The 16,942-nt window shown below is 37.9% G+C and overlaps 1 long non-coding RNA gene across 1 annotated transcript in view; it reads left to right on the top strand.

Annotated features, from left to right (window-relative positions):
- The window catches only part of LOC136363336 (uncharacterized), a 303,243-nt gene extending 294,497 nt beyond the window's left edge, over nt 1-8,746 (top strand). The window contains exon 2 of the long non-coding RNA XR_010743977.1: nt 8,620-8,746. This is a non-coding gene — a long non-coding RNA (uncharacterized lncRNA). The remainder of the gene's footprint in view (nt 1-8,619) is intronic.
- The last annotated feature ends 8,196 nt before the right edge of the window (nt 8,747-16,942 follow it).

Below are 16,942 nucleotides of genomic sequence, written 5' to 3'. Positions count from 1 at the left end.
TGGTTTTAACGTGACCAAATGAAATTCTTACTTTGCTTCAACTGAGTTTCCCTTTGATTTCTTTGCTAAATGCACTCGAATGTCTTTTGAACTTAAATTAAGGCTCAACTATGTGTTTTATATGGAAAAGAAAAGGTTATAAAGCACATAATTGCTGCAATGAAGTTGCATCACTGCTCTTTGGGATTTACATCAACAATTTTGTCTAATTTGTTTAGGCATACAGTGCTAAAATGACAGTGTATACCTCAAGAGAAATAACTTGAGATAAAATGATCCTAATGTGTAAGAGATGAAAAGAAATAGAAGGACAGTTAATTATCTATACATACACAGTCTGGGGCATTGTACTCTTTAAAGGGAGGACTCAGTTTCACCTGACAGCATCATGCCTCTCAAGTATATGCTGATTTTTTTTTCAACATCTTTTATTCAATAATTTCAGAAATCATCGTTAGCATTAAAAAGTAATCTTAAAGCATCCTCAGTGTAATGAATATTAGATATAGCCAGACATTATAATTGATATTAAAGATAGTAATTCAGAAATATACAGTGGACAGGTCTTCCACTGGCCCTCGGTTAGGGTGCCATATTTTCTGTGCAAAGAACAAACCAAACAGGAAAAATTGGTTTGGTTTATAAAAAATCAAAAATGGGTCTTTGAGGCTTTTGCTATTGCTGAAACTTGTAATTGAGTACCATTTCTAGGAGAAAAAATATAATTTTTGAGAATTTTTTGTTTCAGGATTTATCTTATTCAGCTCAAACATGTTTTCCTCTGTCTCTCTACTCCTTCCTAATTCCCATGGCCAAAAATGCAGAGACTGAGAAGAGGAAGATGGGACTGGGAAATAACTGAAAGAAAAAGAGAAGTGTTAAGAGTGGAGAATAAAGAGTAAGATGCCATTTCCTTCCTCAATAACAGTACTTTGGCTACACCTAGACATTTCAATGACCCAGATACAAAATTATTGCTGTTTTTTTCCATAGTGGAAAATCAAAAAACTGAACAAGGCAAAAATTTCACTATTACTTATCAATTTTCTCTCTTAAAATTCACCTAATTTATTCACTGAAAATGACTGCACTGTTCTACACATCACTTTGTTTTTCCAGTTTTTGCTGAAGCTGGCCATTCCTTCAAACATCCATGAAGTAAGCCATCTTGCATTTGATGGTTTACTTGCTCACAGCATCAAAGAAGGAATAATTGGAGTGTTGTTTTGAGAGTAAAATAAAAATATGTACTGAGACCTTGCAAAGATAGGTACATTACAGACTGGCTGGTACTCCTGATTGATCTCTAACACTACAAGATATAGTTATTCATAACATCTCTCCAGCAAGACTTTGGATGTCACCTGTCTGGTACAAAGTCCTGGTAAAAATAGGAGAGGTAGTTAAGCAGAGGAAGGTTGTCCAGAGATGCAGCTCAGCCTTTATCCTTGAGTGTTCTCAAGATCCAGAACAATCTGATCTCCTGTCAGACCCTGCCTTGAGTAATGGATTATACTGGAGACCAGCTGAGGTCCTTCCACACCTGGGCTATCCACTCATCCAAGGAGCATTTCCAGAAGCTGCTCTAAACTTGTTTAGCAGATCCCAGGGCACCCTGTGGCATCACAGAGCCATAAGGGACACAGTACTGGAGCAGTATCAAAGGAGGCTGAGCAAAAAACAAGCACACATATTCCACAAACTTAATATGGAAATAAAAGAAGGAGAGGAGCTAATGGAGCAGAGAAGCACATTAGTAATCCCCTTGCCAACACAGCCCTCCAATGTTTCCTCTGAAGGACAAGGGGTAAGGACATAAAGCTGCATTATTAGAAAAACTGGAAGTCAAAGTTGGGCACTTTTTAGACTCAAGCAATAAAATTACCTCTTCCTCTTCTTGTAAGTACATGTGAGAAATATTCAGCTTCCAGAAACACTTGGTCATACGAGGACAAGCCAAGAGTAAATGAAGACAGATTTTGACTCATTTTGTGAGTGAGAAAGAATCGCAGACATGGTGCTGCAGCAACAATACTACTATCCCTTCTCAAAGATAAACCCAGATTCCTCACATATTTTCCATACTTGCATGCATAACAATAAGTTGATTTTTTCTGCACAGAATGTTTTTCTTTCCACCTTTGGCTGGAAATATGGGCTGTGCTGGTGAAGTCCCAGGACAGCAGGAATCCCCAGGTCTCTGTGATTGGTAGGCAGGGAAACCACAGGGAAGCCTCTTGCCAGCAGCTGTCCAGGTGTTACCCTGCCATGCTTTGGAACTCCAGCAATCACCCACACAGAGCCCACCGTGGGCTGGAGCCCACTTTGCACCACCAGAGTAAATCTAACGTAGCTACTCAGAACCAAGACTGAATATAAAACATGAGCCATAAAAACAGTAAGGGTGGAATTTCCTTTCCTGATATTAAAAGTCTTCATGCAGCTCATTTTATGTGTACATCTCAAAAGGGTTTAAGTGGGATGAAAGCTGTGCAGTGAAGAGCTGTCTCTTTTGGCTTTATCAGATGAGTCATTAAGTCATTTTTATGAGAAAGGGGAAAACTGAGGCAGATAGCAGTAAACACAGCATGTTAATGGCTTAACTGGCTGAGTACAATTAGAAAAGAGTTTATAACTGCATATAGGCTATCTGCATCTGCATATCACTTCATCTATTTACTTATATAGAATGCCTTTACCATCTAATGTTTGGGGGTTTTGTCATTAAAAAAGAAGCTCTTTAGGCAGGGACTGTGGTTTCCTTTGTAGTGAATACTATTAAAAAACCTTCTTGCCATCAGTGACTACACTCTTGCATTTAATTTTCCTATATGGAAAATATAACCTATTTTTTTACTGAATACTATTATATCTAATGGTTACATCATTTAACTGTAATAAGCAACACGGAGAATGTAAGTAATAAATAGCCATCCGTTTACTCAGTGCATTTTCCTTATCATAGCATTTGTGAATTATTGATGGCATTTTCATTGATATATTAACTTATTGGAAATTAGTCAAGCAAGAAATGCTGCAATTATTTCATGGCCTGCAGTCTGAGAAGTAAGGCTGAAGTATCCTTTGCAACTACCAGTGGATTCTTTTTTTTTTTTTTTTTTTTTGGCAAAGAGTGTTTATATTTTTAGGCAGAAAACATCTACTGTAAGAGGAAAAATGTTCTGCATCAAAAAGCAAAGTCCAAATGCTTTGTGCAAAAATCAGTCTGTTTTCTTACAATGGAAATATTATTTTGCAATTTTTGATAACAATTTTTTTGCTTTTTTGCACATTTTCTGCAGAAAAATAAATTCTGATGAGTTATGATCATAGTGGTAAACACACAGGTTTTGCTTAGGTACACTTCATAGGCCACATGAAAACACTCTCTACATCCTCAAGGAGCAACTACTTTCTAAAGGCAAAACATACTTTTATTTTTTTCACATTGTCTTCTTAGCTAGAATTTTTATATTATTAGTCTAACATGTTACTCTTACAAGATGTTCCAATCAAGATATGAGTTTTTTTAAAGCAGGTGAAAGTTTATTACAACAAATTAACTTATTCACTGGGACAAGAGAGGCAATACTGTTCAAAAATGTTTGTCTAACATCAGAAGGGAAACTCTAGGAAGGTGGAGTGAAAGCCACTTTCTTTTATGAAGCCTGTATAACCAGAAGCACCCTAATGGAACTCTGGTCTTAGCTGGGACTTCTAGCAAAACTACATTTGAGCTAAATATTAAGAATAGCACAAAGAAGAGAGAAACATTTTTAATGGAAACATCCTTTTCCTTTCTGTCTCTTTCTAGTGCTGGTAAATCTGTGAGTTTTCTTTTAGGTCAAATAATTCTGACCCAACGAGTAAAGAAAAGAAAGGAAAGTACCCTTTGTATTTGTATGCTGAAGAAAATTCAATTTACAGCACAGATGAATAATCATGGCTGCCATGCTACAACAGTTTGTTGACTAAAATAAGCGCATAAAAAAGTGACTCTGTTATCAATGATCGTTGATCCATTCCACAAGCAAAAATCAGCTGCTAAGCCTAATAATCTCCTACGGCATTGTGCAGTGAAAAAATGAACGCAGCAACCACACTGCTGAGTCCATGTTTATGACTCAGTGGGATTTAGTTCCACCAGGAGCAGAAATGTGTGGTGACAGTGGTTTGGAGGCTCTGCTGGGGTGCCCCAGTTCCCTGTGCTGCAGGAAGCAGCCACCTGGTCCCACAGGTGCCCCACAGGTGCCCTGCAGGGAGTGACAAGATGCCCATTGTCTGGCACAGCCGTGTGTGTCACAGATGGTTCTGAATGGTGGTAATGGGAAAAAGGCTTTTGTTTTAGGGAACAGAATAGCTCATATTTCTTCTGTTGTGTTTGCAAAGCAGAAATATTTCCCAGCTGATGTAATGAAGTGCTTTTGAATGAGTTCCCCTGGCAAACGTTTTAACTCTTTCCAAAGCTGTTATTAATTTGATGCCCTGTGGCGTAATATGAGCATCATCTTCAAAGTTCCATAATGGTGTTTTACCTTTTATTTGAGCCTGCTTCTACTAGTTGTATGAATTTATGGAATAATATAAGTGCAGTCACCAGAACAACTGTGTGGAATGCTGTCGCTCTCTGCATGAGCAACACAGATTATACAAACAACTCAGAATTCCCCTGATCTGCTTGTGCATGAAGTCAGGCAGGACCTGGGAGAGCTGGTGTATTTCTGCTAACAGACTGGAGGAGCAGCAAGGTTTGGGGGTCAGTTGGTGGTAGAAGACAGCCCAGGTTCTGCCGGAAATATGTCTATAAACCATGCTCAACGCCTCAGTATGAACCTGCCACTTCAAAATTGTGACCACTGTTTTTTAAGACTTTGAAAGGTCAGGTCTAGTTTTTTGCAATACGAACATACTTATGAGAAAGCAGGGTTGAGATGTATGCAAAAATGAGTGCTGAAAGAAACATAGAGACAGCACCAGAAAAAATCCATGGTCTTGTGAATCTGTACCTTTCCATGCAGACTTGAGTTTTACCACCTCAGGGATGAGGAACTGGGATCTAGCTAAGGTTGGTATTTTTCCACTGACATAAAGAGTGAAAGGGCAGGGCATGACCCAAAGAACAGGCAGGGGGTTGCAGACAGCTGCCTCTGCTGTTGCCACTGACTCTAGACTGGGGGATAACAGGAGTTGTGTCTTTGGGGATTTGCCATCTCTTTCAAGAACATGTTTTAAGCAGAGGAGCACAAGCACTGTCTGTCTGTATGCTCACTGCTACAATTGCATGTCCAAACCTTGTTTGCATCTAACCTCTCTAGACTGCAGGTAAAAGCCTAAATGCTGAACACTCAGTTGCCCCATCTGCATTCTATTCATTGAAAAATTTCATTGAAATGCTGAGAAGTGTCCTTGATTCACTTCAAGGTAGAAATAGGAAATTAATGCAAATATTTTGAGCCCTTTGACATGTTGCCTGTGTGGCTGTGCCCTGCAGAGAGGGTAAAGGAGATGTGCAGTGCTGTTTGCTCTGCCTATGAGAAAAGGAGTAGCAAAAGCTTTTGCTTGTCTGGCTTTTGCACTAATTCAGCATGACCAAGATACACATACAGAGCTAAAATCAGCCTCCTTCTAGCAGGCACAGTGTGCAAGGACTCTGGCCTCACTGCTGCCTCAATGTTCCCTGAAAATCCAGGTTAAAAATCAAGGGATACAGAATTTTTATTATTTTCTTAACCATTTGAGCCAGTTTGATATTCCCTAAGTTGTGCTGTCCCTTGAAACACAGCCTGAGACACTAATTTTCTGCAGTTAGTAAAGGTGCCAACATCAAATATGAACAGATAACAAAACACCAAGGTAAATAAAGCCACACCTGCACTTGTGGGTTTCTTTTTTAGGACTTTTATATACTGTGAATATATATATACACAATATATACAATATATATATAGTGAATATAAATCTTTTTTTATCTGAGTCCATTCTCATTTCTGTTCTTGACTATGAGCTACCAGTATCCACTGGTACCTTGGAAAGCTAGTCAGCTTAGTAATTTTCAGGTTATTTGGGAAATTGTCAACAAATAGAGAAATTTAAAAAAAAAAATCTGTTTCTTGGATAATGACATGACTGCTGTGAAGAAAGGATCTTACAATTTTCCATAGCAAAAAAGTACTACAGTAAGAAAAAGGGTTCAATAAACATGGACATCGTCTCTCCATTTGCAAGCAGTCATGATCTCTCCCTGACAAATACGGCACATGATTTTATGAGGAAAAAAACAAGGGGAAATTTGAAATCTGTTATCAAATAAAAACTTTTCAAGAAGTGTCTACTAGAATTTCTTAAGGAAAACCTACTGAAAAAAATCCAGCATCACAGAATATGCTGAGTTGGGATTCTTCTTAAACTTCTTTTAAAATTGTATGGATGATTTCAGCTTATGCCCATTCAGTCTGTAGACCAGAGACAATGCACATAAAACTCACACACAGATACTGAACAGCACCAGCAGGTTTGCTCTGGGGACCCATTCCTGTTTGACTGCACTACTTGCTAATTATAGACAGGGTTTGGTTCCATTGCAGTCTGTGAGCTCTGACAGCTCAGCAGTGTGATCCTAAGCATACTAAGAGGGAATAACAGGAAGGTTTACTTTCAAAATCTCACTCCTGACCCAAGCATAAACACTAAGAGAAACATTTCCCTGGGGACTTGTTCCAGTGCCAGCAACCTCTGGGAAAGAACCTTTTTCTAATATCCAACCTAAACCTGCCCTGACACACTTCAGACCATTCCCTGGATCCGGACACTGTCACCAGAGCAGAGACCAGATCCTGCCCCTCTCTTCCCCCACAGGAATCTGTCACTGCACTGAGGGCTCCCCTCAGCCTCCTCTTCTCCAGCCTGAACAGACCAAGTGACCTCAGTTCTGCTCTCACCTGATGAGGCTTCCCCTCATCTTTGTTGTTTTCCTTTGGATGCTCTCTCATAGTGTTAATATCTTTTATATTGTTGGCACAGAACTGCACACAGGACTCAAGGTGAGGCCACATCAATGCAGAGCAGAGCAAGATGATCACACCACAAATGAGTCCTTGAATGGCATTAAAAGAATCTTGAATTTGTTCCAGGTCTGATTTTGAAGGCTTTGAGCATTATCTTGTTTCTGTAAAGTTAAAGGAGGAAACTGAGGGTCAGTCCAAATGTTTTGTTGATTATTTTGTGAAAAATATTTTATTCACCAAAAAACTCTAGGCAGAAATGGCTTAGAAATAATTTTGATTTCAGAATGGATTTCAACAATTAAGTTCTGATTCTAAAGAGGCAAGCTTAGAGGAGGACATGGAAAAAAAATCTCTGTGAAGGAATTTAAAAGAATAGATTCAGAGAGTAACTTAGAGCTAGTGAGGGAGTGGTACATAATTTGCATAGCGCAGCCCATGGGTCCTCAGGGAAGGAACTGGACACACACTAAAGAGCAAGGAAGCAGCAAATCACTCACAGTGAGCAAGACTTAAAACATCTCAAAATATTTTAACTATCGTTCTGGCCATTTTTAGACTACTATAATTCCATGGAACATAAGAAGAAGGGGAAATAGCTAAAGGAGTGTGTTTCTGCCACATTGCAACTCTTTTGAGATTCAAATGTGGTGCTATGAGCCCCTAATTTATGTGAATCAGGGACAGAAGAATTCAGTTGGGGGAATGGACAGGAGAGAAGCTTTTGGATCCTGAGATATCCTCTGAATAACCCCTTGCTCTGTCTATCTCTTTAAACATCTCACTGCAAACAGTAGCAAGTTTTTATGGCTGTGATTTGGGCACAGTTTTAATCTTATGCTTTTTTTTTCCTAGAAGAATCATTTGTCTGTGTCCAGTCCAGAGGGGGGGGGAAAAACGAGCACATTGTAGTTTTTGGCTGAATTGTACACATTTTTCTGGCAGCACTTTGCTCCGACTGTTATAAGCAATAGAACATGTTCTGCAAGTCTAAAAGAAAGAGTTATCACCAAAATTACCAAGTGGCACCCCATTCTTGTGGGGGACTCTGCATGCACTAATCACAGAGGTCCATGTGACCTTCCTATCCCGGCTCAACGTATCTATTTAAAATGACAAATACAGAGATGCACACTGCTTACTATTTAGAACACAAGTGTTCCTGTTTCTTAGGGACACAATTTCTATTGTCCTAAAATTTCTTAGTGCCATGTATTGATTACTTGTTTAGAAGGAAAATTCTGAAACTGGGAAATGTTCTTTTCTGGTGATAAGTAAATATAGATATTTGAGTGTGGTAAGTGTCTGGGCACACCGAGTTAAGCAAGACTTTTCTTGTTTTCCTAGTTTAACATGACTGAGTAGTTGCCATTAATTGTTCTGTGTTAGTAATTTTTGTTTCATTGATTAGGTGACTCAGTGGTATCCAATCACATAATGACATCTTTAGAAATAGCCTAGAAAGCTGCAACACTAATTAATATGAAATATTATCCAATGAGCAGTAATGCAAGCTAGTACTTTGTTGAAATACAATTGCATGCTCCCAGCAATTGGATGAGGCATAAATGATGATTATTTTACTATTAATGTAGAGAAAAGCTCATTCATTCTGTAGAAACTGTTCTCTTTTTCCTTTTTTTTCTTTTTTTTTTTTTTTTTTTTTTTTTTTTTTTTTTTTTTTTTTTTTTTTTTTTTTTTTTTTTTTTTTTTTTTTTTTTTTTTTTTTTTTTTTTTTTTCTTTTCCCCTGGAATAGTGGTTTCCTCTTATGTAACAAGCTTAAGTTCCAGTGCTGGAGAATATTGTTCTACACCTGGGATCCTAAACTCAAAATTAGGCTTTGGTGTTAGCATAGAGCATAGTGAAGCAGCTGCCATGCCACTAATTAAAGGCATATTGATTTGTTTGGCCTAATCTAATCATAGTCTTTATAATAAATCAGAATGTGTTTTGCAATTAGGAAATCTATACTAAATAACAAAAGCAGTGTTATCTTTGTAACCACACTAACTGTGTTTTAATAAAGAGTTGCTCTTCTTAGATATGCATTTTATGGCTTTTCATCTGGGTCTCATTCAGGACTTTAGTGGCCTACATTACCCTGAGAGGATTCACTTGGAAAGTATGCAGCAAATAACCCATCAACACTTTTATTCCTCTGGATTTTTCAAAGTCCTTTTCTTTAATTTACATTTTCCTTCAATTTCACTCTGCTGCAACTATTGCTTTAAAAACTATCTACTAGAAACAAGTATCTACTTAGACATCTATCTTAAACTCAAATTCATAGTTTACACACAAAGGTATGAAACTTTCTTTTTGCAGGTGGCTAACAGGTAAAAAAAGCCCCTGTTTTGTGTATCTGTGTACCTTGCATGCCTTGTATACCTCTTCATACCTGTCCCCTTCTAACCCTCAGGAAGTAAAATCATTGCTGGACTTGAACATGAAGCTACACCTCTGTTAGTGATGTCTGATCAGTAAAACTGAAGGCATTGAACCAGAAAACTCTTTGCTCTCTCTACCATTTCCTTTCCAAAATGTCAGTTTGTGTGGGATAATTGTATATGCAGAAACATGATCCATGCGTGTTTTCCATGCAAACATCTGTATGCACTAAACTGTGCATAACTCAGAGGTAAGAAGGTAATGACTTAATAAGAGCTGTTAACACAAATAAGGGGATTAAAAGCCAATTTCAGAGCAATTAATTAAATTGGGATTTCTGTTCTAGAGTAAAAAATTAATTTTGGCATTGTAAAAAAGAATACCTGAAATTAACCTTAGGAAAACTCCATAATCTAATTTGAATTTGTAATTCTCCTTAAAATATAGAAGAAATATTGGATGGTTGTTTAAGCTTTTAGTCTCACAGGTTCAATATATCTGAAGGCAGAACTTGCCATTAAGGCAGGGTAATTCCCATTTTCACTTTGTTACTCCTGCACTAGAGTAAAAACGCCCTGATCGGGTGTAAAATCAATTTGCCAGAGCAAAGTGTAAATTAGGAACAGGATCAAAGTTTCAGTAAGAGTATTGTGTTGTGATTCTGAGATGCTGTACATCAGCAAGTAAAGACAAAGGTAAAACTGAAACAGCCTTTATACACTTAGTAACACCATCATTTCATTCCACTGTGCTTTAGTTCTATAACTTCGATTTATCAAGGGTAGTCAGAGTCCCTTGACAGAAGATAATATCACCATTATAACATATGGTAAGACTGAAATTGTGCTCATTCTTTATCTCTAAATATTTTGCTCTGGTCCTACCTCTAGCATTATGGTAATACTGGGGGTTTGTTGATTTAGTTACATACTCAGGAGTGTGCTCTCCCTTTGAATGGTGCACATAACTTCCATTAATGGTACTGGCACTTGTGTGCATGTTGAGATGGGAATGCTCCTCTCTAGAAATTATATGAAAATCCCAAAGGGAATAATATTTTCCACAACTGCACCATTACCCTATCAGAGACTAAATAGTTAGCATGCACAGTAATTAAGCAAGTACAACAGGCAAATTTAAATTTCAGGAGTCTGGGGTTTATTGTTACAGATGTTCTTCAGAGCAAAGTCTGCTCAGCAGTTCCTTGGGTCATAAATGTTTAATTTTTAATCTATTTCTTATCAGTTTTGTGTAATGCAAGCTCCTTGTAAATTGAAAGAATTTTTACAAGTGGGTTTTTATGTCTTGGAAATTTAAAGTAATAGTGGTTGTTTAGCATTTTTCTTCTAAAAACGTCTTGCAGTGTTATGTTTAATAGTGAATTCATTTGCTTGTCACTAGTGCTGTGAATTTGACCATAAAAAAATAAAAATGTTTTTTTTGAGGGAATCTGAGGGCTTGGTTCCATTCAGTCACCTATCTGATCTTAAAAACCTCTCCCTTTTGGAAATGACCCTCAGCTCTCCAGTTTAACCGTGAAAATAAATGCTCGAAAATGTCCTCCTCTAGGGCTCTGAGGGTGCACACCACCCTGAGGGATCAGATCTGGTGAGCAGGCACATCAGATGTACACTTCCTATTTATGTTGCTGTTTACAGATGGTAGTCTGTTTGCACAGATTGAATATTTTCCTGTGAAAACCACACAAGTTACTTTGCCAGTGTATTGTTGGACTCACTTTGGGTTACATCATTTATTTGCACTGAAGATATCTATTTAGTAGACTCAGGAACTCAAAACAATAGCTGTTTCAGGTGATATTTATCTTTTGTGACTCAAACAGCTGTCTTCTCTATTTGCATGATGATATAGTTTGTTAGTTCACAGGAGCTGATAAAAGGTAAACTGCTTTTTGAAAGACTGAAATATAATAACATAATGATTGTGGGGGGAAACTCCTGGTGATTTAAACATATTTACATTTTATCTTCTGCCATCTGCTCTAAGCTAGAAATATGCTCATCCACATCGTGTGCTCCAGTCACTCAACCTACCAGAAGGGAAATTACTGCCTTCAGCTCCACAGAGTTAAATATTCCTGTGGCCACTGCCTGACCCAGTACAGCTGTCTTTACACTGTGTTGGAGAAATAAATCAATAAATACATACATACATTGAAAAAAAAAAACCTTAATTTTTAATCTACAGCAAGAGATAATCTATTATTTTGTATAATGCAGTTGGCTTTTAGTCAACAGTGTAACACAAATAATAACCTGCATTAAGTAATTTTTCTTTGTTGGTCTAGATGGAATTCTGGGGAGGAAGGGAACAAGTATTTACTTATTCCTCTAAGGTGCTATAGAAAACATCATGATGACAGAGTGTTAAGAAACCTGTTAATATTTCAGAAATGCCTTAGTACCTACCTAGGTCACTTTGCTTTCCACAGGATTTAGTTGGATCACTAGTTCTGGATCCAAAATGGATGTTCTCCTGTGCCTTTATGTACTCAAGTACCTGCACTTGTCTGTCCCTTTATCCAGTAGCTTTCAAAATGAATTTAGCACTTTTGAAGTTCATATTCTCTAAAGCTGCAGCTCCAGATCTAGAAATACCATCTAGAATTTGACAGTGAAGTCTGTTCTTTAGGTTCATCCTTTTGTAATGAAGTTTGAAGAGAGCTGGGCTGGGCCAGAGCACAGAAGAGGAGATCAGGGCGGGTGGAAGGTGAGGTTTGCAGGGCACAACCTGGACATGGCAGAGGATGGGGCATGTCTGGTACAACATCATGTCTTTGGGGTTAGCCCAAACTGAGTGCAACACCCTGGAGGTGTCTGAGGCCCCCATCAAGCACATGTGCTAGGACACCTCCTGTGGGAAGGAGAGGGAAGGAGGACCAGGCAGTCTGCCTGATGCCTACTCTTGTAGCTCTTTGAATCTTGTGGCTGTGAGATGAGTGGCTTTGGCTGTACCCTCCAGTCCATGCTGTGACTGCCACATCATGAAAAGGACAATGCAGCCAAGCAGAGTGGCCAGAAGTGCACCCTGCTCCTGTGTGAAATGGATTCCAGCTTCAGTGCCCCACCTATTGCTTTCAATCAAATATAGTGTTGGAAACTGAGCTATAATATCATTTTAATGTTCTCCAGTTATTAAAGTTAAACACAGGAGAATAATTCTCCTTGGTAATCCAGAGCATTCAAGAATGAGAACCACACTATCAAAAGATTGGCAGAAAATTTAAAATATTTATATGTAATAAATTGTGGAGGTTTTTTGTATTCTGGTTCTTACCTACCTTCTGATTCTTTGAAGTGTTGTTAACAACTGGAAACTCCTGGGGAAGGGAAGTTGCTAGGTTAATAAGAAAAAAACCTAAATTCCAACAGACTTTGCGGCAAAGGCACAAGAGATAGCAGAAGCCTCACCCACAGTTCCCTTGGAAAAGGATAAATTTGCCACACATTTGCATCAACTTGTGCAGTTTGGGGTCAGTGCCAGTGCTAACAAACACAGCTGATTTGCTGGCAAAGGCATCTTTGTCCTGTTACTGTGCTTGGTGTTAGAAATTTTGAAACAATAGCAATATTTGTTTAATTTTTTCCCGCTTTGTGGAAAATATTTTTTTTTCCAAAATTCCCCAGACTAACAAAGGTAGGCAATCCCACAAATATTTAGCTGTTAGAATGTAAAAAAAAAAAACACCCTGATTTTTCTTGCCTCTAGAGAAAGTACTTTACTACTTTTTGAGGACAAAGGACCAACAAAAGAAACATCATTCAGACAGATTACAAGGCAAAATCCATTGCTACACAGAATACAGGAAGGATAGAGCACATAATGACACCTCTCAGCACACCTTTTTCCCTGCAAATCTTAGATTTTTACTGCCTCTAAATAGAAAATTTAAGTATTTGTGGTTGTGGTTATGCAATATTTCCAGTGAAATACAGACATTTTTTCCCTAGAAGATTGCAAACTCTTCCCCCCACATGTGCACAGTGCACAGATATTGTTTTATGTGCTTGTTCTTTGCCACTCAGAAGGGATCTGCTTCCTTCCATTCCACTCCTACACCCACATTTTTATGTAAACATTTTTCCAAATTCTCCTTTACACTCATTCCACTTGTTTTCTGCATCACATTTAAGCTCTGCAACAAATTTAATCTCCTCATACTATCAATATCCCCTGTTGTTTAATTCCTGCCTGTACTTCAGTGCAGCAGCCAAACCAACCTTCATCCAGCTGTGGCTACAGTTAACAATGTGCAGTCTTTGCTTTCAGCTCAGGTTTGCCCTTTCTTGGCTGATGGCAGAATGTGTCCTAAAATACATTTGAACTATACTTATACCACTAAATCCTGTAGCATCAAATTTCTTAATTAACTGAAAAGGCTTGCCCCCCCACCCCTATTTTTTTTCTCAGACAAAAGCTCAAAGACAGATAATAGATCTCCTAGTAACACCTGAATGTCTTTTATGCAATTGAATGTACACAGCTGGACCCAGAACAATTCTTTGACTGATGGCAGTGGAAATATTGACTTTGGTAGTGAAAGATGAAAACAATATACAATAACACAATACATCCTCTACTTTTAGAAGTGATTTTCAAGGCTAGATATTTAGTAACTGCTCTAAGAGATGTTTGTAGATCAATTTTTTTTGTTCTGTGTCCTTTGGGAAATGACCTTGCTGCTAAGAATGAAGAAGGCAGCATATGTGCTCCTCTAGACATTCTGAAATAAAATATCCTCACACATAATGGTTTTTCTTCATGGATATTTCTGTAGAGCTACAGCTCGTGTCTGTAAATCACACATTTATTACCCATGTGGATCACATCCTGCACCCACTAAAAAAACCACAAGTTTTCACTTCAGCAAAAGTTTTATCTAATGAGCTTAGGGCCAGGTTGTAAATGCTAACCAAGTGCATGAAAATTAACATTGTGTGAATGAGATATCTTGAACTTGCAAATCCCTCTTGCCTGGAAAATTTCTCAATGACTTCTGTAGACATTCAATTCCACACCTGCAAAAATGTTGGAAAGAAAATACTATTGTGTGAATAGAGCCTGCTTGTCTTTCACAAAAATGTTGATTTTTTTTTTTAATGACAGTTTTCAAGTTGAACAGTATTTGCTATGCAGTTAAGCAATTCTTATCCTGGAGAATCTTCACTAAGGCTTAATAATCAAAATCACATCTTTTTGTTCTGTGTTAGGCTCTGGTATTACTTCATATTACATATTACTCTTTGAAGTTGATGTTCCAGATTCATATATAGCTTTTCAGACATATTTTTCTTCCCAGCATTTTGTATTTCTTCCTTTAAATATATTGAAATTTTTTGTGCATGTCTTTAGCAGACTTCTGAATCACCATAATATTTGAAGAATATAATTTTAAAACGACTGAAAGAGAAATAGGAAATAGACTGATAAAACAGCTTGTTAACCCAAGACTAGTGAAAAAGACCAAGGTCTGAATCATGTATAACTTACAGATAAGCAGTTTGAAGGTTTAAAATGTATCTTTGACCTAATTTCTTCAGCAGTTTTTTACATGATACAGTTCTGCTATCTTATAGAACAATAACGAATTTTGTGCACATCAGCAGTCCAAAAATTTCTATAGAGGTTGGCAAAAATGGGGAAAAAAATCATCACACATGTTCTTTCTTATAGGAACAATATTTTATCATTTCCTATAAGGAAATCAGAGAGAAGTAGGTGGTGTGTCAAGGGCAAGGAATTCAGCAGAGGCCCTTCATCACTTGAAGCAAGGAGAGTCTGCAGAGCAGCCTGATGCTGCCAGGTGCCTCCTGCCCCAGGGAGAGGCAGAACTCTCTTTCCCCATTGACAGCCTTGCTTTGGGTCCTGTTTCTGTGGACAGAGAGAACAAACTCTGTTGGGGGATGATGGTATCTCATCTCAGCTGGCCCAAAGCCTTGGCTCAATCTGCACTCTCTGGAAGAGACACTGATGCCTCCCAAGGCAGCTCCTGCCTCAAGGTGGGATGAATTGCTGAAATGGAATGAAATACCTGAAATTCTGACAGGCTGTATTCAAACATAGCTTAGTATTCAATGTGTCAAAGTGTGTTCATTGGGAGATGTGGCAGCTGCCTAACATGAGCAGTTCATTACTTTAGTCACCTCTGTCTTGCACAGCTGTGTTTTCCTGGGGGGCTTAGGAACAAGATAACTAAGGGTGAAGTCATTGCATCTTCCATCCTTTTCAGAATTGGCTCAAAAGAGAAGCAAATAGCTTAGGGAAAGTAAGAGATTAGGAAATAGAGCATGAAGGTGTAAGTTGCTTGACATGGTAAAACCAGGACTCTTCACTCAGGATGTGGCTCGCCCAAGCTAACCTTAGGTATCAATATTTCTCCAGTCTTTTTGGTATCTCTCTTGCCATAGTTGGGGAGTGAAAGATTTTTAGGGCATGAGTCATCTGTAAATATGGACATCTCTCTATAACTCTGTTCTCTACAAGTACCGGAAAGGAGGCTGAGTGAGGTGGAAGTCAGTCTTGTCTCCCAGGTAATGAACAATAGGGAAAAGGGCCTTAAGTTGTGCCAAGAGAAATTCAGGTTGGGTATCAGAAAAAAAAATTTCACTGAGAGAGAATTAAGCAGTGGAACTGGCTCTCAAGAGCAGTGATGGAGTCATCATCCCTGGAAGCATTGAAAAAATGAGCCAATGTAGCACTTTGCTATATGGGTAAGTGGGCATGGTAGCATTCTGTCAATTGGGCTTCATGATCTTAGAAATATTTTCCAATCTTAATGATCCTATGATGCAACGATCTGACTAATTATAATGACATAATTAACCTCTTTTCTTCTCAATCACAAAGAAGGAAGATAATGTGACTAGCTCAGACATAGATGTTTCCTCTGTGGAAGTCTAGGTCTGGTCAGATAAATCCCCTCCTGAACATAATGAACATCCACACCTCACAGAACCAGAACACGAAACTTATGTGAAAAGGATATTTGCATATTCAATAGGCTTGAATATTTGTTTTATTTCATATAAAAAAATAAAAGCATCACTTTAAAAAATCACATTTATTTGGAAAAAAGAAAGAAAATATTTATTTTTTCATATAAAGTCTTTATTCTTATTCTAAGGTTATTTTCATTTAAAAATCAGAAAACATTCATTCTGTGCTTTATCTATATTTTTTCTGGGTCACATTCTGACAATTTTCAGATGTCAGTGGGGTTTCAAATACTGTCGGAATTAAGTAACAAATCTCTCACACCAATCAGGTTCTGCATCTTTACTCTTTCAGCTGATTTTACAAGGTTTGCACGCAGACTTCCAATGGACAGAAAGTCAGAGATGCTGTGTGCACTGTGGTGATTAAAAAGAGTGGGAGAAGCTCTTAGGGCATCAGACAATAAAGACAGAACATTATGTGCCTAATAGCAATATGCTAAAGGTATTTTCAAAAAGCAGATATCTTCACATCTCCTTCATTTTCACATCTCTTTCACTTTTACTTCCTTAAATATATTAGACATTAGGTCTTTCTG

This window comes from Sylvia atricapilla, chromosome 1 (assembly GCF_009819655.1).
Source record: "Sylvia atricapilla isolate bSylAtr1 chromosome 1, bSylAtr1.pri, whole genome shotgun sequence".
Lineage (NCBI taxonomy): Eukaryota > Metazoa > Chordata > Aves > Passeriformes > Sylviidae > Sylvia > Sylvia atricapilla.
This window is presented reverse-complemented; position numbering and strand designations above follow the sequence as displayed.